The 25576-nt window shown below is 43.3% G+C and overlaps 1 protein-coding gene across 4 annotated transcripts in view; it reads left to right on the forward strand.

Moving 5' to 3' along the window:
* The first annotated feature begins 1429 nt into the window (after positions 1-1429).
* The window catches only part of LOC117346340 (E3 ubiquitin-protein ligase TRIM39-like), a 200123-nt gene continuing 175976 nt past the window's right edge, over positions 1430-25576 (forward strand). For all 4 annotated transcript variants that reach the window (XM_033915743.1, XM_033915769.1, XM_033915779.1 and 1 more), the window contains exon 1: positions 1430-1667. The gene's annotated coding sequence lies outside the window, so the exon portion shown is untranslated. The remainder of the gene's footprint in view (positions 1668-25576) is intronic.

Below are 25576 nucleotides of genomic sequence, written 5' to 3' on the forward strand. Positions count from 1 at the left end.
AACTTCATTTGCCATGTCGTAGCCCATTTCTCGAGCGTGTTTATGTCCTGTTGCAGTTCATTGCAATCCTCCTGCGTCTTCACTACTCTGAATAACTTCGTATCATCTGCAAATTTAATCACCTCACTCATCGTTCCAATTTCCAGGTTGTTTATAAATATGTTGAAGAGCATAGGCCCAAGCACCGAACCCTGCGGCACTCCACTGGTGACACTTTTCCAGTCTGAGTATTGTATATTTACCCCCGCTCTCTGTTTTCTATCCGCCAACCAGTTTTTGATCCACATGAGTATTTAACCCTCATTCCCAAGGCTCGCAATTTTTCAAAGTAGTCGTTCATGCGGGACCTTGTCAAACGCCTTCTGAAAACCCAGATATACAATGTCAACCTTTGTCTATCTGCCTGTTAACTGCCTTGAAGAAGTGCAGCAAGTTCATCAAGCAAGATCTTCCTTTGCTGAAGCCATGCTGGCTGTTCCTCATCAGATTATGTCAGTCAAGGTGGTCCTTTATCAGCGCCTCTACTATCTTTCCCGGTACCGAGGTCAGACTCACCATCCTGTAGTTTCCCGGATCTCCCCTCGAGCCTTTCATGAAGATCGGCGTAACATTCGCTACTTTCCAGTCTTCCGGAATCCTTCCCGATTTGATCGATAAATTGGTTATTAGTTGAAGCAGTTCAGGTATAACCCCTTTCAGTTCCTTGATTACCCTTGGATGGATGCCATCCGGTCCAGGGGATTTATCATTTTTAAGCCTGCCAATCTGCCTGCATATCTCTTCTAGACTGACCGTCAACCCAGTCAGTTTCCCATCTTCGTTTCCTAGGTATAGTCTGTCATCTTCTGGTATGTTGCGTATATTCTCTTCTATAAACACAGACGCAAAAAATGTGTTCAGTTTGTCGGCGATGACTTTGTCCTCTTTCAGCACTCCCTTTAATGTATCAAAAGAATAACTTGAAGTTTTTCGCCTCCTTGGCAATTTTTTCCTCGTAGTCCCTTTTGGCCCCTCCAGTTTTTGTCCATTTTTGACCTTTTCCTTCTTGTCTCTGATCGCTTCTTTCACTGCTACAGTAAGCCACGCCGATTCCTTGTTCTTTTCCTCTTGGATCTCTTGTTGATACGCGATATATATTGTGACCAGCCAGGCGCCGTGCCTGCCAGGGTTCCAGTGAAAGCAGACCAGCAAGTGAATAAGAAACCCAGGAAAGGAATGTACAAGACCTGTCTTGTCCCTGTTCAGCGTGATTTCCCGGCTGACCACCAGGGAGAGCCTGAAACACCTATGGATACTCTAGGCAGGCAATATTCAGGTCACCACCAGGGGAGCTCAAGAGCTCCACAGTATCCTGCTGACTCAGCTATGTTAGGGCTGTCCCTAAGGTAGAAAAGCTCCCAGCTGAGTACAGACAGGCAGGCAGGATAGGGAGAAGGGTAAAGCCTTTCTTCCCTGATGACCTCCTCCTGGGCCAAGCAAAGGGGATAGATGTACACTCATGGAGACAGAAGATGCTGGTGAGATTCTGAACCTTCTATTGCCTGAGGAGGAGAAGGAGGAGGAAGTCCCTATGGAAATACAAAGACATCTGCCAGAGGAGATTGTGGAGGTGTTGGAACCAGTGGAAGTAGGATTGCTCACCAGGTGCCATGAATAAGTCTGCAACAGTGAGTTTTGGTTTTGAATTGTTTTGAACTCTGCTTTTGTTTTTTGGCTTTATAAAGCTGAAAGTGCCTTAATTGGGGAGAGGTTTGCAATCACCCAGGGTGGGAAATTTTGAAGGCTGTTTGAACAGCTTGTGCAAGGCAAACCTAAGACGCTTTCCCCTTTTGCCCAGCAGTGCTATAAGAGCTGCTGGAGGCTTTAGTTTGGAACTGTGTTTTGTTAGCACTACTGCAGTGAACTATATTTTGGTTTTCATGATAAACTGCTTGGGAGCAGACTGCATGCTCTGAGGAGAGCAATACCTCAGGTGCAGGTTTGACTGTGTTTGAAAGAGAGAAAGTTGGAACTTTATTTGAACTATTTAATTTCTTTCCTTTTGAGTTCTGATTTGATTGATTTTTGCCTTTTGACACCATTTTCCTTGTTTGTGTCATTCTGACCCTTTTTGTTTTTGGAAAGTAAAATCAATTTATTTCCATTCAAACTTCAATTGTGTGGTTTTGAGTTCAGTTCCTGTTTTGTGTCAATCCAGTCCTGCAGGGTGACTCCAGGCCGGGTCACACGCTGGTGTACTGTTTATGTGTAACCACTTGGAGTGCTGTAGAACCCCGGTCCTGGGCTACAGTATGGCTACAATATAGATTTTGCGCCTCGGTGACGGTGTCCTTACAAAGGGACCACGCTTGCTCTATCATTTTTACAGCACTTATCCTCTTCTTAATCTTCTTCCCCACCATGAGTCTCATCCCTTTGTAATTCCCTTTTCGGAAGTTCAGCGCCATGGCTGTCATTCTGGATTGTTGTTTCGCCCCCGTGACCAGGTTGAAGCAGATCATATTGTGATCACTTCTTCCCAGCGTCCCTTCTACTTCTACATCTTGTGCTGGTCCTTGTAGTCCATTTAGAATTAAGTCCAGAATTGCATTTCTCGTGTTTTCCTTGACAAGTTGTTCCAGGAAGCAATCGCCCACTGCATCTAGGAACTTGGTTTCCCTACCGCAGCCGGAGGTGCCTAGGTTCCAGTCTATCCCTGGGTAATTGAAGTCACCCATGATAACTGCATTGCCTGTGATAGAGATGGTAACTGACTTTGAAGAGAGGGAGTATATTTATTTTCTTTCAGGCAATAGCATAATTGAAACCATTTGCAATAGTCTTTGTTAAAGAATATTGTGTCTATAGATGAGAATATGATGCTAAAAGTTTTGTTGCTTGAAAAAATGCCTTTGAGAGTTTGGATTTCTTTGTCTATTCATTCTTTATATAGAAAAGGTATCTTACGTATTTATGAGTATGTAAGAGTTGTGCTATAATGATCTAAGTAAACTTATTGAATGGGATATTCCAAATTTTTATCAAATTCTGTTAAACAGTAATATCTTAAGAGAATAATTGGATTTTTTTTGTTGTTGTTGCATAGGTAAAGTTATGAGTTGCCCCTAAGCCCCACAAATATGGAGGGGTGTGTGTAGTAGATTCAGAGGTATTCATAGGATGAGTAGATTTATCTTCCAACTTTAACCAAGATGGTCTGTATTCATCTTGATTTAAAAATCAGTGCAGACCAATGTTCCCTCTAAGCTGAGCGCATGAGCGATCGCTCACTATTTTCATTGCCGTCGCTCATAATTTTTCTCGTGTCGCTCACTAAAATACGCAGTGGGAAACTGAGGACTGCATAGTAAGATCCCCGACGCACTTCCGACGCAGGTGGGGATTGTGAGAGGAGCTGCTGCCACGTTTTCAGTGTCGTACCAAGGGGGGGAGGTCTCTCTGACTGCAGCCTTAGGGGGAGTGCACAGCCGGCCAGGTCTGATTCTGACCGGCTGTGCACCCCCCCTAAGGCTGCAGTCAGAGAGGAAGTTCGGGCCAGCCAATCACTGCCTGGCTGGGCAGAACTTCCTCTCAGACGGCAGAATTGATGTCGGGGGAATGCTGGTCAGCCCGACGGTGGGAAGCAGAGAGAGCTTGGGGCAGCCGCGACGGTGGCTTTGGGGCCTGTTTCCCCCGATGGTGGCAGCAGTGGCTTTGTGTAGGGTAGGGAGAAAGAAAGGGGGCAGGCAGGGAGACAGAAGGGAAACAGAAAAAAAGAAAGGGGGCATCAAGAGAGAAAAAAGAAAGAATGGGCAGGGAGAGAGAAAGAAAAAGTTAGGGGAGGGAATGAGGTCTGGAGGAGAGGAAGCATACAGGCTGAAAGAAGGGAAGAAAGATTGGATGCACAGTCAGAAGATGAAAGTGCAACCAGAGACTCATGAAATCACCAGACAAGGTAGGAAAAATGATTTTATTTTAAATTTAGTGATCAAAATGTGTCTGAATTTATATATGCTGCCTATATTTTGCACTATGGCCCCCTTTTACTAAACCACAATAGTGTTTTTTAGCACAGGGAGCCTATGAGCGTCGAGAGCAGCGCTGGGCATTTAGTGCAGTTCCCTGCGCTAAAAACTGCTATTGTGGTTTAATAAAAAGGAAGTATGGTTGTTAATGAGGTGACAATGCATAGATTCATCTGCCTTGACCTCTTTGAAAAAAAACCCAGAATAGGAATGATAATTAACATTTTCTCAGCGTATAGTGTGCTTTGTGTTTTTTAATTTTATTGTTGGTAAATCATTTTAACTTGGTCATTTTAAAGTAGCTCGCAAGCCCAAAAAGTTTGGGCACTCCTGAGCTAGAGCGTTGAAGCTGTGTGTGGCTGCTGTGAAAGTCATCTCTGACATAACCGGAAGTTGCATCAGAGACGACCTTTACGGCAGCCATATGCAACTACAACGCTCCGGCTGCTGTAAGAAGACAGTTTAGACATCACTGGCCACAGGGCAGGGAGGTTTGTCGGTCCGGGCCTGTTGTCCGGGTGGGGGGGGGGGGGGCGTTACAAATCTTGTTGCTAAAATCGGAAAGGTGAGGAAGGGAGAAAGATGGGCCTGTGGTGGATGGAGAGATTGAGAGAAGGGGGGCAGATGATGGAAGTGGGTAGAAAGGGGAGAGAGAAAAGGTCAGGTGATGGAGAAGGGAGAGTAAATGCTGAATGGAAGTGGAGAAAGAGAACACATACTGGATGGAAGGAGGGATAAAGAAAAAGGACATATGCTGGATGGGGGAAGAATTTAGAGTTAGTGAGATAGTGGAGGGGTGAAGGAAAGGGGTGGCATGCTGTGGGTAGACATAGTGAAAAGAGGGAAACTGAGGACTGCATAGTAAGAAAAAATTTAATTTAAACGGAGGCAGAAAATAAAGAAGACCAGAGAAGGAAAGGGAAGAGAGAGAGGAGAGAGAGATGCCAGAGAATGGGGAAGGAGACAGATCAGATCTGAGCAGAGGAAATGAGAAGAGAGAGATGTTAAAAACCACAGGGGGGAGGGAAAGAGAAATGAAAGGAGAAAGATGCCAGACCATGAGGGAACAGAGGGAAGATGATGGATGCCAGACCAAAGGGGGGGGGGATGTCTAGAGGAGAGATGGAAGGGGGAGGCATACAGTTTCTGGAAGGGGCATAGAAGGAGAGAAGATGCCATATAGGGAGGGGCAGAAAGATGGCAGACAGTGGATGGAGGAAGACAGTAACAAGAAGATGAGGAAAGCTGAAACCAGAGAAGACAAAGGTAGAACAAAAAGTTTCTATTTATTTATTGCTTTAGGAGACATATGTCACTGTTTCTGTGGTGTTGCATTTTATGCAGAGTCCAGCTTCTTGCTGGTTCAATTTAACCTTTGTCTGTGTGTTTCTATTTTATCCCCCCTTTTACAAAACTGTGGAGCATTTTTTAGCGCCAGCCGTGGTGGTAGCAGCTCTGATGCTCAGAATTCTATGAGCGTCAGAGCTGTTACCACCGTAGCTAAAATCCATACTACAGTTTTGTAAAAGGGGGAGGGGTTAGTTTGTGATGACATATTCCATACTAGGCGAAGGTGTTTTCTGTGTTCTATGTGTTCGGAAGACATGGTTTTCTGTTAGGATTGATGGTGTAGGATTGATCTATACTGGTCTGGCTTGTTTAGTTTTACAATGGGTGTATTGATGTACTGCTCACTGCAATATGTAAGATGCTGCCTTTTCCTAGGTACTCATGTGTGACGTGTGGCTTGTTACTAAGCAGGAAACTACAGGCTGGTGAGCCTCACTTCAGTTGTTGGAAAAATAATGGAAGTTTTGCTGAAAGAAAGGATAGTGTACTTCCTTGAATCTAATGGGTTACAGGATCCGAGGCAACATGGCTTTACAAAAGGTAAATCGTGCCAAACGAACCTGATTGAATTTTTTGATTGGGTGACCAGAGAGCTGGATCGAGGACATATGCTAGATGTAATTTACTTGGATTTCAGCAAAGCCTTTGATACAGTTCCTCATAGGAGGCTGTTGAACAAACTTGAAGGGCTGAAGTTAGGACCCAAAGTGGTGAACTGGGTCAGAAACTGGCTGTCGGACAGACGCCAGAGGGTGGTGGTTAATGGAAGTCGTTCGAAGGAAGGAAAGGTGAGTAGTGGAGTCCCTCAGGGATCAGTGCTGGGGACAATCCTATTCAATATGTTTGTGAGTGACATTGCTGAAGGGATAGAAGGAAAAGTGTGCCTTTTTGTAGATGATACCAAGATTTGTAACAGAGTAGACACCGAAGAGGGAGTGGAAAAGATGAAAAAGGATCTGCAAAAGTTAGAGGAATGGTCTAATGCCTGGCAACTAAAATTCAATGCAAAGAAATGCAGAGTAATGCATTTGGGGATTAATAATAGGAAGGAACCATATATGCTGGGAGGAGAGAAGCTGATATGCACGGACGGGGAGAGGGACCTTGGGGTGATAGTGTCCGAAGATCTAAAGGCGAAAAAACAGTGTGACAAGGCAGTGACTGCTGCCAGAAGGATGCTGGGCTGTATAAAGAGAGGCGTAGTCAGTAGAAGGAAGAAGGTGTTGATGCCCCTGTACAGGTCATTGGTAAGGCCCCACTTGGAGTATTGTGTTCAGTTTTGGAGACCGTATCTGGCGAAGGACGTAAGAAGACTTGAGGCGGTCCAGAGGAGGGCGACGAAAATGATAGGAGGCTTGCGCCAGAAGACGTATGAGGAGAGACTGGAAGCCCTGAATATGTATACCCTAGAGGAAAGGAGAGACAGGGGAGATATGATTCAGACGTTCAAATATTTGTAGGGTATTAACGTAGAACAAAATCTTTTTCAGAGAAAGGAAAATGGTAAAACCAGAGGACATAATTTGAGGTTGAGGGGTGGTAGATTCAAGAGCAATGTTAGGAAATTCTACTTTACGGAGAGGATGCCTGGAATGCGCTCCCGAGAGAGGTGGTGAAGAGTAAAACTGTAACTGAGTTCAAAGAAGCGTGGGATGAACACAAAGGGTCTAGAATCAGAAAATAAGATTAAATATTGAACTAAGGCCAGTACTGGGCAGACTTGCACGGTTTGTGTCTGTATATGGCCGGTTGGTGGAGGATGGGCTGGGGAGGGCTTCAATAGCTGGGAGGGTGTAGATGGGCTGGAGTAAGTCTTAACAGAGATTTCGGCAGTTGGAACCCAAGCACAGTACCAGGTAGAGCTTTGGATTCTTGCCCAGAAATAGCTAAGAAGAAAAAAATTAAAAAATTTAAATTGAATAAGGTTGGGCAGACTGGATGGACCATTCGGGTCTTTATCTGCCGTCATCTACTATGTTACTATGTTACTAAAAATCATGCTTTTCATACAGATGGGGGGGGGGGGGGTGCCAAAAAATGATGGGCCCTGGGTGTTACATTTGCTAGGTACGCCACTGTATGTAAAGATACCAGAAAGCTGGCGAAGCAAAAACTTTAAGTAAATTGTTATTCTTCTAAGTTTTGAGTATTTAACCCTCCCACAATCTCACGGGCACTCGTCCTCCGCACCTGCTCATAAATTTGTGGAGTATGTTAACTTGTCGCTCATGCATATTTTTTTTGCACACATCTCATCAATCCTTAGAAGGAACATTGGTGCAGACCCTGCTATATAATAAAAGTCTTGTGATATGTAGTAAAATCAGGAAACAATGCACCACCTAGATGCCTGCACATTGTAGTTCTGAAGGTGTCTGTGTGCCTCTAACCCAGTGTCTCGCAAACTTTTTCGAGCCGGGGCACACTAAACCTATTATCCCTGGCTCAAGACACCCGGAAGTGCACTGGCATCGACGTGATGACATCATGCGTAATGGCCCTTCAAATGGGCCTTGAGCCTAGAGAAGGACCTGCGCTGGAGAGAAGGGCCGGCAGAGAGAAGAGGTGCCGGCGTCAGAAGATTGCTTACAGGACGTGTCTCTCATTGTGAAAGGCACATCCTGTAGACAGTCATCTAGCGCCGGCACCGCTCCTCTTCCCCAGTGTACCCCGGCACACTGGTGTGCCAAGGCACACAGTTTGTGATAACACTGCTCTAACCTAAAAATCATCTGCTAGTAATCTTTCCAGTCTCAAAGGGATCATGTATCCAGAGTGTTCAGGAACCTGAAAAGCATCCGTAATCTCCCCCTGTGCATTGCATAACTTTTATATTCACTGAATGGAAGGCTTTTCTGTTACAGTAGATGGGATTCTTTTTCTTTGGGGGACCTGAGGACCATTTGGGTGCAGTTAATGACTCCAAGGACAAAAAGGAAGTGGTCTGTCTCATAGAACTGAATCATGTGTTGTCTCTGCTGCAAGGTCTGGAGGAATGTAATGTAGTCAGTGATGTGTGAGAAGGGTTATAAGGAACTAGGTGATATAAAGGGAGATGACTGATTGGCTGAGGTCCTGGATGGTCTGGAAACTGACAGTGGTAACTTTGAGGTACACGGGCATGAGTTATCCCCTGTATGTAGTGGGGTAGAAATGGGGGTTCTAGGTTTTGGCAGAGATGGTGAATGCCTGCCTTGTCAAAGTGGAAGTGTCGTATGCACTGCTCCTCAGTGAGGTCATTGAACTATGCCCTGGGCCTGTAGATCCTGTGATAAGAATGTGGAATTCGTTATGCCAAGTTTTTAAAATGGAGCGAGTAATAGCCAAACAGCAGGGGCACTTTAAGAAATTTAGGGATGTATGTGAGCCATTAACAAAATATTGTACAGAATGAATATTATTATTATGTTTTTTTATGCTTAAGAACAATTGTTGGGTATAAGGGGAAGGGTTATTTGATGTGAATTAGACTTGGATGGTATATTAAGTGATATTAAAGTGTAAAGTGATTGTATCTTATGTTGCACTTATTGAAAGTTTTAAAAATGAATAAAGAATGTGGCCAGTTGGTCTTCCTGACATCTGGGTGTGATTCACGCAGGATGGTGGCAGCCCAGATGTTCAGGCAGCTCATGGTTTACAATTCCTACTACCAACAAACACAATACTTCCTGCCACCTAACCCATGAATATGACAATGTGAAATGGCACAGACACTGACAGACAATGAGACACAGCTCTCTTGCACACCTAAGTTGCAGATATATGTTGGCACAGAAGGACCGGTTCAGTGTAGGGGGTGAAGAACTTATTTGCACGACAGAAGACCAGGACTTGGGTATGATTGTATGTGATGATCTCAAGGTGGCCAAACAGGTTGAAAAGGTGATGGCAAAAGCTAGAAGGATGCTAGGGTGCAAAGGGAGAGGTATGGCCAGTATTGAGGTATTGATACACCTGTATAAGTAAGGAGGTATTGATACACCTGTATAAGACTCCCCTGTATGAGTCCTCATTTAAAATATTGTTTACAATCCTGGAGACCACATCTTCAAAAAGATATAAAAAGGATGGAGTCGGTCCAGAGGAAGGCTACTTAAATGGTGCATGGTCTTTGTCATAAGGCGTATGGGGATAGACTTTAAGATCTCAATCTGTATACTTTAGAGGACAGGCGCGAGAGGGGAGATATGATAGAGACATTTAAATACCTATGTGGCATAAATGCACATGAGTCAAATCTCTTTAATTTGAAAGGAAGCACTGGAATGAGAGGGCATAGGATGAAGTTAAGACGTGATAGGCTCTGAAGTAATCTAAGGAAATACTTTTTTACAGAAAGGGTGGTAGATGCGTGGTATAGTCTCCTGGAAAAGGTGGTAGAGACAGAGACTGTGTCTGAATTCAAGAAGGCATGGGATAGGCACATGGGATCTCTGAGAGAGAGAAAGAGATAATGGATACCGCGGATGGGCAGACTAGATGGGCCATTTGGCCTTTATCTGCCATCATGTTTCTATGTTTCAGAGACCTCACTTGGGGCTAGAGAATGAGAGGTAGCTGGTCAGATGACAGAAAGTGGTTTGGATGGGGCAGGATTTGGGAGGGATGTGGAGGGGACTCGCAGGTGGGTATGACACAGGGTTGTAGGGGGAAAGGTTGTAGAGGCAGGCAGAGAGTTGGAGCTGGGTGGTAGAGGGCAGGAAGTATGGGTGGAACTGATAGGGGCTGAAGATGACAGATCTTGGTGGATGGTCATGCCAATCAGGCTCTCACAGACTCTCTAAGTTCTCTTCCAGTCAACAGCAACACAAGCAGTCACAGCACTTATTCATCCTTTATAAATGATTTAGGTAATGTAATGTAATTTATTTCTTATATACCGCTACATCCATTAGGTTCTAAGCGGTTTACAGAAAATATACATTAAGATTAGAAATAAGAAAGGTACTTGAAAAATTCCCTTACTGTCCCGAAGGCTCACAATCTAACTAAAGTACCTGGAGGGTAATAGAGAAGTGAAAAGTAGAGTTAGAGGAAAAATAAAAATAAAATAAACATTTTAACAAGACAGCATTGATGTAAATACTTTGGAAGGTAGAAGAGAGGAGAGAAAGGAATAGAAGCAGAAGGGGGAGCCGTTGAACAGTAGAATTCTGGAGAAATTTAAATGATAGAAATAGAACAAAACAAAGACAAAAGGCAAAACAATAGATAAGATTAAAGATAAATCATAAGCTGGAAAGAAAAATAAAATAAAACTTTGTCTTCAATCCACGGTTTCAGCGTCAGTGATGAAGTGGAGCAAGTAAGTTTAGGAGGAGCGATTGACGTTTCCAGAAAGGGCTTCTTCAGGGAAGAGACTTGGCAGACAGTCCCAGGATGCCTATGTCTCCTCCCCTGCGATGTTCTCCCATCCATGCATTCCCTCCCAGACACACTGCCCGTGCCCCAGCCGCTCCAAGGAGGCTGCCCCAGATGAGGCCCACGGTGAATGCAGGATTCTCTCCTCTGCGGGAAAGCCGCCCGGAGCCGACATGTCCCAAAGTTTGCTTGTGTTGCTCATATGCCAACATACAACCCAAACTCAGGGTACCACAATACCCATGGCATGCCCCCACACTACCTCAACATGCCTCCAGCCTTTTGTAGAATGGGGCTTTCTATGTTATGGGGACTGATATGTCGGTGTGTTGGTACATCAATGCTTAAGACATGAATAGTGCTTCTAAAATGATGGCTATAATTTATTTTATTTATTATTATTATTTTATTTTAATAATTTCTATACCGTTTTATACCAAAATGGTTTACAAAACTGTTATATACATAAAATGTTAAAATAAATTAAGACAAACAGAAGGATTCAATTCTTGCAGCAAATCATCAAACCAAGGCCATCTCTTAAGTATGAAGTGTAGCTATAAGAGTATTCATTACATCAGAGTTTCTTAGTTTTCCCAGCCATTATTTAATAAATGAGAGAATACTCATTTAAAAAATAAACAGTAATTTTTTATTTATTTTATTTTTTCCATTTGTGCAATATTACAGAGGAAGGGGTTAGAAGAGGGTAGGGAGGACTATGGAGGGCAGGAAGGAGTGGAGAGGAGAGAAGTATGTAGAATATTTCATAGAAATTCCTAACTTTACAGATAGGAGCATCATCTATGTAGGGGAGTGTGTAGCACAGTGGTTAGAGCTACAGCCTCAGCACCCTGAGGTTGTGGGTTCAAATCCCATGTTGCTCCTTGTGACCTTGGGCAAGTCACTCAATCCCCCCATTGCCTCAGGTACATTAGATAGATTGTGAGCCCACCGGGACAGATAGAGAGAAATGCTTGAGTACCTGAATGTACACCACTTAGGTTATAAGTGCCATATAAATACTTAAAATAAATGAGATAAATGAATTAAAGTAAGGGAGGAACTGTTAAACAATAGAATTCAGTTAATAAAAAAATAGGGGTAATAACAATGGAATAAAATTTAAAATAATTCATAAACTGGAAGAAAAAAATTGAAAATCAAATAAGTCTGGCAGAAGTCCAATTTCCTGAAGCAGCTCTGTTGCCTCAGCATATTTTAAATAATCCCAACGGCAAAAGTCCAGACAGGACAGATATCAGCTCGGGCTTTCCAGCTGCTGCATCGCTTCCAGGCAGAAGAAGCACAGAGATAGAACAATCCAGCGCCAGGCCAAACTGCTCTCGGTGGGCGGCGGATGCTCATGGGCAGCTCCTGAAGAATACAGCACTCTGCCTCCATCGGACAACCGGGAGGAGGAGTCCACAGCACGGTCCCACTCCATGGATCCAGAGACACCATCAGCCCCTCCCCAATGAGAGAGCAAACTCCGCCCCATCCTAGGCAGCCACCAGCAGCGATCAACCATGTCTCCACTGGTCCCGCCTCAAGCAACCATCTCCCTGCAGCGATCTCCAGGCACCACACACAGGTAGGAAGGTCCTCTGCTGAAAATGAACCGTTCCAGGCCTTTAGGTTAGTAGACAGTAATGCTGTGATTCTATAACTGTCAAACCCCTCCTATCCAAGATGTTTTCTGACTCGCCCGAGTGAAAATTAAAAGAAAAAAGTATCGAACCCTGTAAAACTATGAATAAGGTAGATGAAAGGAACAAAATAAAATAGAAACCAACTAAAAACTTAAAAATATAAGAGAGAGACACTGAAGCCCAGATCTTACTCAGGCAACATTCTAGAACAGAATATTAAGTCATGTATTATTTCTCTAATCTTTTTTTTCAGTAAGGAAGAAAATTGTCTTACCAAGCAGGTCCAAAGCACAGTTAAATATATGTTCTGGTACATTTAGTCCTCCTGTATTTTATTTACAATTATCATAGCATACTTGGAGTACTGTTAGTAGAAAATAGTGGAATAAGTATGACAATAAGAATAGGCACTATCTCTAGAAAGAAAGATAATTCAGGTCATGACCAGCAGATAATTCTTAAATGAACCCAACAGACTACAAATTGTCTGTACTTGTCATTACTGAACTCCTTGATATTATGTAATCTGGTATAGTTAATTGAAACACAGGAAAGCGTATTGTAGAGTCACTTTAACACAAATTATATTGTCCTTCAGAGGTATCAACTCACCCTCAGTATGTGCAAAACGGAAACGTATGGAAAGAGAGAGAGAATTTTTCTAATAAACAACGCCTAAAACAAAATTTCAGTCTGACAACCACACTAGGCTAAATTCTTTTAGAATTCTCTACTTTTTGGCAGTAAGGTACAGCTTAATGGAAGGAGAGTAGCTAGAAATGTTGGGGCCTAGGGTAGAAGGATGTGACTACCCACACAGGTCAGGTTGCTAGATCACTAATGACCTTCCGCAGAGCAGTAAAGACCTTCCTCTTCCACCAATCGGGCCATTAAAAACTGCCTCCTCAAAATACTTCTCCTAGTACTCTTCGCTATGACCAGTCTGGTCTCTAGAATAAGCTCTGTTATTATCTACTGCAGTGGTTCCCAACCCTGTCCTGGAGGACCCCCCAGCCCAGTCAGGTTTTCAGGATAGCCCTAATGAATATGCATGAGAGAGATCTGCATATAATGGAGGTGTCAGGCATGCAAATCTGCTCCATGCATATTCATTAGGGCTATCCTGAAAACCCTAGTGTTCCTCCAGGACAGGGTTGGGAACCACTGGTCTACTGTTACCTATTTGTTGTCATGACTAGTCTGTTTTCAAACGATTGTGAATGTCTACTTGTAACCCGTTCTGAGCTTCTGGGAGAACGGGATAGAAATCAAAATAAATTGTATATACTACTTTTTCTGTCTTGTTAAACAATCAAAGTGGTTTACAAATGTTTTAGACAGGTACTTATTTGTACCTGGGGCAATGAAGTGTTAAGTGACTTGCCCAGAGTCACAAGAAGCTGCAAATGGGAATCAAACTCACAACCTCAGGATTCAAAGGCAGCTGCTCTAACCACAAGGTCCCGCCTCCTCCAAATCTTACCAACAAGCTACGTCTCCTTCAAATTCAGCCAGGAATGAGGCTTCCGGGCAATTTGCCCCCTTCTAATGCTGGCCCTACTTTATTGGGAGAGTTAAAATACTGGTGGCCTCATATTCAGCTGGCAGTAGGCAGAGCTTTTGCTGTCTGCCACAGGAGTTGACCGTATATTCAATGGCAGGCTATTTTCAGCAACAAGCAATAAATATCTGGCTAGATTTTTTTAGCTGCAGCAACTTCACCAGTTACGCCGATATTCAGTGTTAACCAGTTAAGTGCGTAGTGGCTAAAGATAGGCCTGCTATCTATGTGGCCTATTTTAGTTGCTAAACATGGCTGATTTGGTGCTGGCTATGATGCATGATATAGCTACTTAGCAGCTAGCCACTAACCACAAATATTCAGTGGGAAATAACCAGTTATCTTCTGCTATATATGCACAGTTAATTTAATTTAACAGACTTATATTCTGCACCAATCAAAAGATTCAAGGAGGATCACAAATTACAGGGATTGAAACAACAACCATCCCAGTTATTAGAATACATGTAGATCAATACAGATACATAAGAGAATGATTTTAATAGTGGACAAACAAACCGACATAAATAGTCCAACACTCCTTAAAAAGAAAAAAAACACCTTAGTAAGATTATTTTAAAATTGATCAAATTTATAGCAAAAAATCAAGTATTTTATTTTTAAAGAAACTCTTTTATAAAACCATGACAGAGTGCCAGTATGCTATTGAGCCACCAGGAGCCGCGGTTAAATTGTTTTTGAATATTGGGAGGATGGGAGTCCAAAATCTACAAACTCACTCTACCTTTGCCTCACTGTGACCTTGGGCAAGTCACTTTATTTTCCTTTTCTCCTCCTGTTTTGAAAATCGTTATACTCTGTCCAATGAAACAGTTGCAGATGCAGACTAGTTTGAGACCAATATTCAATGTTATTTAGCAGAACGGAAGCCATTCCTGGCCAGCTAAATAGCACATAGTCAACTATTCATTGATATTCAATGGGAGATAGTTAACTGTCTCCCACTGAATACATGGCTTGCTGGATTGGCCAGTGATTGGTTATGTCACTTGACATTGCCGGTCACCACCAATTTTCAACAGCTCGCTGGTTAAGTTTGGCGGCCAGATAGAGCTTCCTAAAAGGGTGTTCTATCTGTGGCCATTAAAACTTAGCTGCTGAATATTGGCCTGGCCAGCTATGTCTCAGCCAGCCAAAAAAAGCTCAGAAAATCAATACCAGTTGCTGAATACAGTGCTGGCATTGAATTTCTAGGCATCACTGTGGACCGCAGGAGATCACCGGCTATCTCCCTTGGTCTGAATATCAGGGGCTATAAGCTTACAACCTACTGGAATCTGAAAACAAAAATTGTTATAGTATATAATGCAAAAAATAGATGGTTAGAAATCAGTAGGAACATGGGAAGTTTATTGTCCAACAAATGATTCGCCAAGGCTGTATTTTGATGGGTGTACATGCATCAAGAGTCTCAAAATTGTGCACAAAGTGGTTGATTTCTAGAAGAGTTGTAACATACAATGTTAAATTCATGCCTTCCATTGTCAGCATACAGAGTATCCTTTTGCTTTTGGCTGTGTTGGGTCATTTGTTGGACACTAAAGCCCTGGTTCTATAAGGTCCACCTAAAGTTAGGCACTAATATCAGCACCGATGCCTATTATAGAATCACACTTAGCGTTGGCTAAGAGGGCTAAGAAGCGTTCAGTGTCCTAACATTTAGGCATCCCCAATTTATACCAGGGTTTTCTATGCCAAAAGTTAGGCACTGATATCAGAACTTAATGGCACCGGATTCACAAGAAGGTGCCTAACTCAAAATCACGCCTATCATCCGCCCATAACCATGCCCAATTTTTAGTGTAAGCCCTTTGGATTAGGTGCCTACTTTTTATAAATTTGAGGTTTCGATTTAGGTGCCTAAATTCCAATTAAGTCAAATTAAAGAGAATTGTGAGGAGTTGAGTGCCACTATCAGCACTGATTAAGTCTATTCCTCAATTAAATTAGGCGCTGAAAGCAGCACCTAACTTTAGACGGACTTTATAGAATCAGGGCCTAAGGGACTCATTTTCAAAATAGAAAATGTCCAAAATATGGCACAAAGCAGCAGATGGACTTTTTTTGGCGCAAAAATGTCTACTGTATATCCCCATGTATAGGCCGCGGCCTATACATGGGTTTTATAATTCCCTGCAGTGGTTGTGGCTTCCTTATATGGGGAGACCTATCTAAAGACATTGTAGATAAGCCGCCCCATTGGAAGATCAGCCGTGCAGTTCCCCATACCGGCAGCTCCTTCCTGAACGGCTACCAACTGCCTCCTAACTTGTCGCGGCCATTGGTGCAGGGCAGGAGCAATCTCTTCAGCATCCAGCCAGCCCCGCGCTGCTTCCTCAATGCCTGCGCCAGTTCTCGCAGGACTCGCAAGTCTCATGAGTCACACAAGAACTGATGCAGGCATTGAGGAAGCAGCGCGGCACCAGCTGGATGCTGAAAAGAATGCTCCTGCCCTGCACCACTGGCCGCGACGAGGCAGGAGGCAGCCGGCGAAGGTATTTACTGGGGGGGGGGGGATGTATTGGCCGTCCTAGCCGCCCCATTGTATAGGCCGTTTTAGGTTTCAAACGCTTAGTAACATGGGGCGGCTTATCTAAGAGTTTTAAAACCTAAATCGGCATTTCCTGCGGCCTATACATGGGGGTGGCCTATACATGAGGAAATATAGTAAATCACTATTTTCAAAACACATGTTTCAGACATTTTTCTCCACAGTTTGTCTAAATTCAAAGGGGGCTGTTGGGACATGTATTTGAAGGGGACTAGATTTGTACATTTTTCTGCAATAATGGAACATTAGGAATTGGTTATTGAACAGAAGCAGGCCATTTTTCTCAATGGATGAAGGTAGATCTTGGAAAGCATGGAAATAGTACTGGGACCGGTGCTATTCAATATATTTATAAGTGATCTGGAAGCTGGAGCAACAAGCGAGGCAATTTAAATTTGCAGATGGCACAAAACTATTCAAAATTGTTAAAATGCATGGGGACTATGAAAAATTGCAGGAAGACCTTAGGAAACTGGAAGATTGGTCATTCAAATGGCAGATGAAATTTAATGTGGACAAATGCAAAGTCATGCACATTGGGAAGAATAATCCACTGTAGGGGCTGTTAGGTGCCATCGACTCGTGTTCGAGTCCCAGCGACTTGATGAACATCATTAAGTTTTTGTGACAGAATAAAGAAGTAGATTGCTGGGCCTTTCTTCTGCGCAGTATAAATTTGATGTTGTTGCCATTGTCGTATCAAGCACGATCCTCCACCTCCAACATTGCCCTTCTCCTGCTGCCCAGATAGGTGGTACATTGGTAACCTGACATCTCCACTGAACCCTGTCCACCTTGGCTGATGGTAGCGAAACTGCTGATGGCACAGCTTTCAGCTTCTCAGATGCGTGCAATGCTCAGTAGCACGACAAGCCCATGTATCATGACTGGGGACATTAGGAGTTAGAACCTTTCGTCCACTGTGTGGTGGTGGCCAAAATAAACAAACAAGATGCTAGGAATTATTGGGAAATGGGCGCTAATCAGTAGTGCACTGAAATTATTTTGTGCTAACTAGTTGATGCAGACTTAACACAGGAGCCCTAGGAGGCAGTAAGGATTCCTGCGTTATTTTTTTTCCACGGCAACACATTAATGTTAATATTAGGGCATGACCAGAATTGAAAAGGATGAATTTGTAGCCATGCTAGAAATGGGCTTAGCGCCCTGGAAAGTCACACATTAGAATGTGCTAAACTAAGCCTTTCTTTGCAGTTTTTCTTGCAGGCCCTGTATCCCCTTGTTGTCCACCTCGGAAAGATGCTGTGAATTCTTGGAGTCAGGAAGGATGAATGAGGTTCCCTTGCACCCAGAGAGATAGTGCTGTTGCTTCTAGAGCAGGGATCGGCAACCTTTTTTCAGCAAAGAGCTAATGTATGCAAATTGTTTGACCCAAGTTTTACAAAGAGCCACAAGGTGTAGCTTCTCTCCCCTCCAACTCCTTGCCGATCTCTGCATCTCTCATCCATCCATCCCTCCCTCCCCTGCCCCTTCCTCCAACCTATAGCCAAGGTTCTCTCCCCTCTCTGACCCTTTAATTTACCTCCCAACCCCCCTCCCCCCGGGCCTACTGAGGTACCTGATGGTCCAGTAGAAGTCTTTGTGCCTCCTCTCAGCTGCCTTCTAAAATGGCTGCTGCAACCTCTTGCAGCAGCTCGTGGTACTACAGGAAATGCAGTGAGCAGCTGCAAGAGATTGCAGCAGCTATTTTAGAAGGCAGCCGTGAGGAGGCAGGAGCGAGAGGGCTGCATGACCCCCACTGGACCACCAGGTACCTCAGTAGGCCCGGGGTGGGGATCATGAGGTTGGGAGGGAGATTAAAGGGTTGGGACCTGGATAGCCGCTGCCATATGCAAGAAGAGCTGCATGTGGCTCACGAGCTGTAGGTTGGCAACCCTTGTTCTAGAGAAATGTCTCATCCTTATCAAGGCATCCACATATTTAGTGGCCCTTAAGCTGTGTTAAGCACTTATGCATGCTTAATCTAGGAGAAATGGCCTAATGTTTTTCCACCTGCTCATACTAACACGTTTTTTTGGATGGGATGTGTCAGGGGTGGAGAATAGGCATGGAAGTGCTATTCAATTAGTTCTCTGACATCACTGTTGCATAACTGGTTAGCAAGTCCTTAAAGCGAGAGCCCTTAGCACCAGCGAAATGGCTGCGAGCTAATGCTAACACTCCACTCGGAGCTATATGTCTTTGAAAGCTAGTTTCACCTTTTAAGTCCATCATAGTAGATGATGACGGCAGATAAAGACCCGAATGGTCCATCCAGTCTGCCCAACTTGATTCAATTTAAATTTTTTAATTTTTTCTTCTTAGCTATTTCTGGGCAAGAATCCAAAGCTTTACCCGGTACTGTGCTTGGGTTCCAACTGCCGAAATCTCCGTTAAAACCTACTCCAGCCCATCTACACCCTCCCAGCCATTGAAGCACTCCCCAGCCCATCCTCCACCAAACGGCCTTACACAGACCGTGCAAGTCTGCCCAGTACTGGCCTTAGTTCAATATTTAATATTATTTTCTGATTCTAAATCCTCTGTGTTCATCCCACGCTTCTTTGAACTCAGTCACAGTTTTACTCTCCACCACCTCTCTCCGGAACGCATTCCAGGCATACACTACCCTCTCCGTAATGTAGAATTTCCTAACATTGCCTTTGAATCTACCACCTCTCAACCTCAAATTATGTCCTCATCATGGGTGTATTTGTTTAACATTCCATGGGCCGTTTTACTAAGCAATGCTAAAAAAGTGGCCAGTGCTATCCCCAGAGCAGGTCCATCCTGCCTACTGAGGCTACTTGCAGCACGGTGGCAAAATGGCCCCATTTTCTATATTTGTTTCTAATAATGGCCATGTACTAATTTCCTCCTTAATACATGGCCATTCGCCTCTGAGTCCTTACCATCACCTATTCTGTAGGCCATAAGAGCTCATGCGCTGAACTCTTGCTAGTCAAGTTTCAAGTTTATTTTATTTGATATGCTGCTTATTTAAGCCTAAGCGGTTTCCATACAAATTTTACAAGAATATAAAATTAGGGGGAGTCGTTCAGGGATTAATATAAAAGCAGGAACAGACATACTGGACATAGAAGGGACAAACGACAAAAGGATACATCATAAGTGTGCAGTGATATAGTGGTGCTAACTGATTAGTGCAGAACATGCTCCAGGTAAGAGAGATGGCTGGTAGCTGACAAGAAAAACTCTGCCATACTTGTAGACACATGCATAATATGAGTCTGTTCCTTGAAATTAACTAGAAAACAGCCCAAAGAAGGTTATCAAGACCGCAGAACTGTTTCACAAAAGAAAAAAATGTGAGTCTATAAACAGGTTATTGTGACATAGTAGTTTTAAGATGAATCAGCTGTTTTCTTTTCTAGTCTTTTTTGAATTTATTGTTCATCCTGTAATTAATGAAACTTTTCTGTTTATTGATTCTGTGTATGAGACTGATTAGAATTTCAGGTAAGTGAGACGCTGTAGGATCTCAATGCTTTATTTATTTATTTTAAAACATATACCCTGTCTAAAAACTAAGGGGTTCATAATCAAAAAAAAACAACACGTCTAAAAAGTGTCCTAAATGGCTACTTGGACGATCAAAAAGCCTGATCGTCCAAGTACCCATAACCAAAGCTGGTTTTTAGACCTATCTAAAAACAGCTTAGGCCTTTCCCCTGCCTCTAGACGCCTCATGATAGTGGAGCACGCCTCATGATAGTGCTTTTTAACCTGCAGTAAGTAGTGCTTACCACAGCTTAGTAAAAAGACCCTACATGTTTTTTCAAAAAACCTAGGGCTCCTGTTACTAAGGTGCGTTAGGGCCTTAACGCGCAGAATAGAGCGCTAAATTGCTGCGCGCGCTAGACCTTAACGCCAGCATTGAGCTGGCGTTATTCTAGAAGCGTACCGCGCGGTGTAGCGCGTGGTAATTTCGGGCATGCGCTAAAAACGCTAGCGCACCTTAGTAAAAGGAGCCCCTAGTAACCTTTGTTCAAAGTCTTAATGTCAACAGAACCCAACTGTATACGTAAATCAATTAACCATCATCTTGAATTCAAAAAGCTTCCAAATTGAAAGGAAAAGAAAGCCTTCACAATTTTCTTTAAACCTTGGCATATTCGAATTATTTTGACCTCTATGAACACCATCATACTTGGAAACGTGGAACTTTGGCATCCTAAAAATTAACACAGAACAAAATCTCTGGAGCTATAGAAAAGCAATCTAAGGCATACTGCTGAACTTGGTGACATTCAAGGTTATAGAATAACACAGATAAAGCTCTGAGACAAAATACGAAGATACTGTTAAATCCAAAACTGTTAGAGCCACAGCAGAGATACAACGCCTGCTAAACAGGAAGATTTTGGGATATCTGCTTAGAATTAGATGCTTTCTTCAGCAGAGAGCGATATCTCTTCAGATACGGTTATCTCTTCTGCTTTCAGACAAGGGGAGAATTATTATCTGGAATCCCAACCTATGTGCTTCCGTAAGCTAGTTTTACTTGCCAGTAACTGTAACAATGAATGAGCAAACCTGTACTATAGAAAGTGACCATGTTTTGCTTCCCTCTGTAGTACTGGTCTTCAATATGGCTGCCTACTGTACATCAGTTGTATGTCTCCAAATCTAAGATGCTTACACTGATGCGGGCAGACTAGTGTGATTGTCTGGATACTCAATGTACTCTTATCAGTCATTGCCTGGAAATTTTCCCCAGGCATTACTTCAAAATGTCTGTATGGGTTTTATCAAAAATTTGTGCAGGACAGCTCAGCGTGCCATTTTAAGCTGCGGAAAGCATATGTTAGTACTTATTACAGCTTAGTAAAAGGATTCCTTAATCACTTACTCAAATTACATGTATAGTTTTTATAGTTGGAGGCTTTTGTTGCTTAATAAGTAGGGCTTATATTAAGTTCTATATTATTGGTAGATTTATTCCTTTTTCTTTTAATTATTCCCTCCCCCCCTTTTGCAAAACTGTAGCGCGGTTTTTAGTGCTGGCCGCAGCTGTAACAGCTCTGACGCTCATAGGAATTCTATGAGCATCGTATCTTTTATCGCTGCGGCCGACACTAAAAACTGCACTACAGTTTTATAAAAAGGGGAGGAGGGGGGGATTGTGCACATGAGGAAAATGTTCTAATTCCATATTTTATTTTCCCTCTCTTTACGGTATAATATGCTTATCATGTGAGATGCGGTTTAATATATATATTATTAGATATCCTCTCGTATTATTGGTTCCTTTACATAATGTAAAATTTCAATAAGAAAATTAAGAAAAGAACAAAGAATTGGTGTTCCCATGGTAGTCTACTTGAATATGTGGAAATAAGAGAAACAAGTTGTAGGTGAAACCTTTTTACTGGAGTAACTGAAATTGCAGTTAAATCAGCTACTGCTGAGATTCTGAAAGAATCAGAGATGAGAGGGGGAGATCAATGCTCCAGGTAAGAGAGATGGCTGGTAGCTGACATGAAAAACTCTGCCATACTTGTAGACACATGCATAATATGAGTCTGTTCCTTGAAATTAACTAGAAAACAGCCCAAAGAAGGTTATCAAGACCGCAGAACTGTTTCACAAAAGAAAAAAAATGTGAGTTTATAAACAGGTTATTGTGACATAGTAGTTTTAAGATGAATCAGCTGTTTTCCTTTCTAGTCTTTTTTGAATTTATTGTTCATCCTGTTATTAATGAAACTTTTCTGTTTATTGATTCTGTGTATGAGACTGATTAGAATTTCAGGTAAGTGAGACGCTGTAGGATCTCAATGCTTTATTTATTTATTTTAAAACATATACCCTGTCTAAAAACTAAGGGGTTCATAATCAAAAAAAAACAACACGTCTAAAAAGTGTCCTAAATGGCTACTTGGACGATCAAAAAGCCTGATCGTCCAAGTACCCATAACCAAAGCTGGTTTTTAGACCTATCTAAAAACAGCTTAGGCCTTTCCCCTGCCTCTAGACGCATAGAGAGAAAAGAGGTGTGTTTAGAGGAGGGGAAAGGGTGGGCAGTGGGCTGGAGGTGGGCCGACCTACACCTAGGCATACAACAGGTATAACCAAAACATTTACAGGTTGCCTAGTCGGCACTTAGACCTTATTGACTTGGACAAAGTCAAACCAGGTCTAAGTGCCGAAAAAGGGGCCACTGAGCTGATGGCCGCTGGCGCGATCAGTTCAGCAGCCCAGCAACCTACCCACCACAACCATCGCGGCAGGAGAGATGCCTCATCTCCCCTACCGCGATGCGATCACCCCTCTACCCGAACTTCCGCGACCCGCGCAGGAGAGATGCCCAATCTCTCCTGCCGCAGTTTGTGGCAGTTCGGGTACAGGAGTGATCGCATCGTGGCAGGGGAGATGGCCAATCTCTCCTGCCGCGATACATCACCCCCACCGATGATGTCGGGGCAAGAGGGAACCCAAGCCCTCTTGCCCCGGCGATCGTGCCACCTCCTGACTCGATATGGCCAGGAGGGAGCCCAAGTCCTCCTGGCCCCGGCGACCCCCCTGATTAATACAACGGACCAGAAGGGAGCCCATGTGCCGGGTTGGGCCCATGTGCCTAAGGCCCCGCCCACTCGGCGGGGGGGGAGGGGGAAAGGCACGATCACCGGAGCAAGAGGGCTTGAGCTCCCTCTTGCCCCGATGTTGTCTGGGGGGGGGAGAGGGGTTTCGCAGTTCAACATGGCAGGAGGGCTTGGGCACCCTCCTGCCTGTATCGTTGGGGGGGGGGATTCTGTAACCGGTGTTGTTTTTGACAGACACCGGTTACAGAATCCAGCTTTTAGGCGAAGGACTGGCTCCTCCTTCACCTAAAAGCCCTTCTGTTGGACGTTTGGGGCTTAGGCATTTTTTTGGTTCATTATGGCCAAAAAGTGTAGACATCGTGGGGGTCTACTTGTAGACGTAGTGGTGATCTGGGCGTTTAGTAGAGGGAGGCCATAATCAAAACAAGGACATGGACACTTTCCCTGCTTCTGCTTTGAACGTTTAAGGACTTAGACCAAAAGGGGACTTAGACGTTTTTTTTATTATGCCCCTCCACACATTTACAAAGTATAACATACACAAATATGCTCTCCATTATGTACACAATTCACACATTAATATAATCAACATAAAATCATAGAATGCTTATCCAATCATATGTCTGCACAAAAAAATGAGTTTTTAATAACTTCTTAAACTGTGGCAAGCTTGAACAGAACCATACCTGCCCTGTGAGAGCATCCCATAAAAGGGAATCTGCAATAGAGAATGCACCATACGCGTTACAGAATGACAAATATGCCTTAAATATGGAATCGTTATTTTCCTTTCATCATTCACTCTTAACATCCTCCTCAAGGCTGTACTATAATTCTTAAATACTTCAGCGCAGGACAATTTAGATTCTGAAACATCAAAACAATGTGGGTGCCGTAATACTGGTGAAATGTGTGCAAATTTTCCTGTTCCACAGTTGGATTATGAAAGCACAGGGCAATCCAATCAAAACATGTATGCGCTAAGCACCGCCATACATTCAAAATGCCGTACTTATTTTCAAAAGACACTGCCTCCTGGCAATGGCTGCTGCACAAAACTCCAGGGAGAAAACCAAACAAGCCTTCTAAAAGTATTTCACTGGCTGCCCTATGCTTTCATGATTCAACTATTTGGATTACTAGAACCTTATCACTGGAACGTTTAGCGACTTCATTACTATCCTGGGAAAGGGATTTCACATTTTGTTCCATTAATTGTTTATCTGCAATACTTCGTTGAACTATAGTCCTTTGCCAGGAGTATGTGAGAAAGCTGGTTGGTAAATGGAGTTTTTTCTGCCAATGATTGAAGGTGAGCCATCCTGTTTTAGGTACTCCTTGCTCGGTTCAACAGGGTTTGGCTCTTTAAACCTGAGGCTTTTTCCCTACTTTGATTGAATGCATTGTGCACTGAGTGGTTCTGTATTGATTGGATTGTGTTAGTGTGATTGTACATCCAATCTCCTCTAGGTGTGAGTGAGGGTAGTTGAAATCACCCATTATTACTGTGTTACCCAGTTTGTTAGCCTCCCTAATTTCTGATAGCATTTCAGCATCTGTCCATTCATCCTGGTCAGGCGGACGGTAGTACACTCCTATCACTATCCTTTTCCCCCTTACACATCCATGGTGTCTTTCTGCTCCTGTAGAATTTTCGGTCCGTTCAATTCAAGGTCCTCCTTAACATATAACGCTACGCCTCCACCGATTCGATCCACCCTATCACTACGATATAACTTGTACCTTGGTATGACAGTGTCCCATTGGTTATTTTCCTTCCCCCAGGTTTCAGGAATGCCTATTATATCTATCTTTTCATTTAGTGCACTATATTATAACTCACCCATCTTGGTTCTTTGGCTTCTGGCATTTGCATATAGACATTTCAAACAGTATTTGTCATATCTATTCACAATTTGCTCAGCAGTTGGCATAGATAATTTGCAATCTTTAAAATCAGCCTGCTCTGAATGTAAGGAAACCTGGTCTACTGCAGCCTGTATTGCAATGATGATATCTTTTAAAGATACCTTGTCCTGAACCATGCTCTTTTGAGTGACTGTAGGCCTTCCCACACTTTCTAGTCTAAAAGCTGCACTATCTCCTTTTTAAATGTTGACACCCTGGTTAAGGTGGAGCCCATCATTGTGGAATAGGCTCCCCCTTCCCCAGTATGTTGCCCAGTTCATAACAAATCTAAAACCCTCCTTCCTGCACCATCGCCTCATCCATGTATTGAGACTCAGGAGCTCTGCCTGTTTTTTGGGACCTGCGCGTGGAACAAGGAACGCGTCTGAAAATGCTACCCTGGAGGTTCTGGATTTTAACTTCCTACCTAAGAGCCTAAATTTGGCTTCCATAACCTCCCTACCACATTTCCCCATGTCATTTGTACTCACATGTATCAAGACAGCAGGTTCCTCCCCAGCACTGTCAAAAATCTTATCTAGGTGATGCATGAAGTCTGCCACCTTTGCACAGGCAGGCAAGTGACGACCAAGCGATCC

Source organism: Geotrypetes seraphini, chromosome 1 (genome assembly GCF_902459505.1).
Source record: "Geotrypetes seraphini chromosome 1, aGeoSer1.1, whole genome shotgun sequence".
NCBI classification, from domain to species: Eukaryota; Metazoa; Chordata; class Amphibia; order Gymnophiona; family Dermophiidae; genus Geotrypetes; species Geotrypetes seraphini.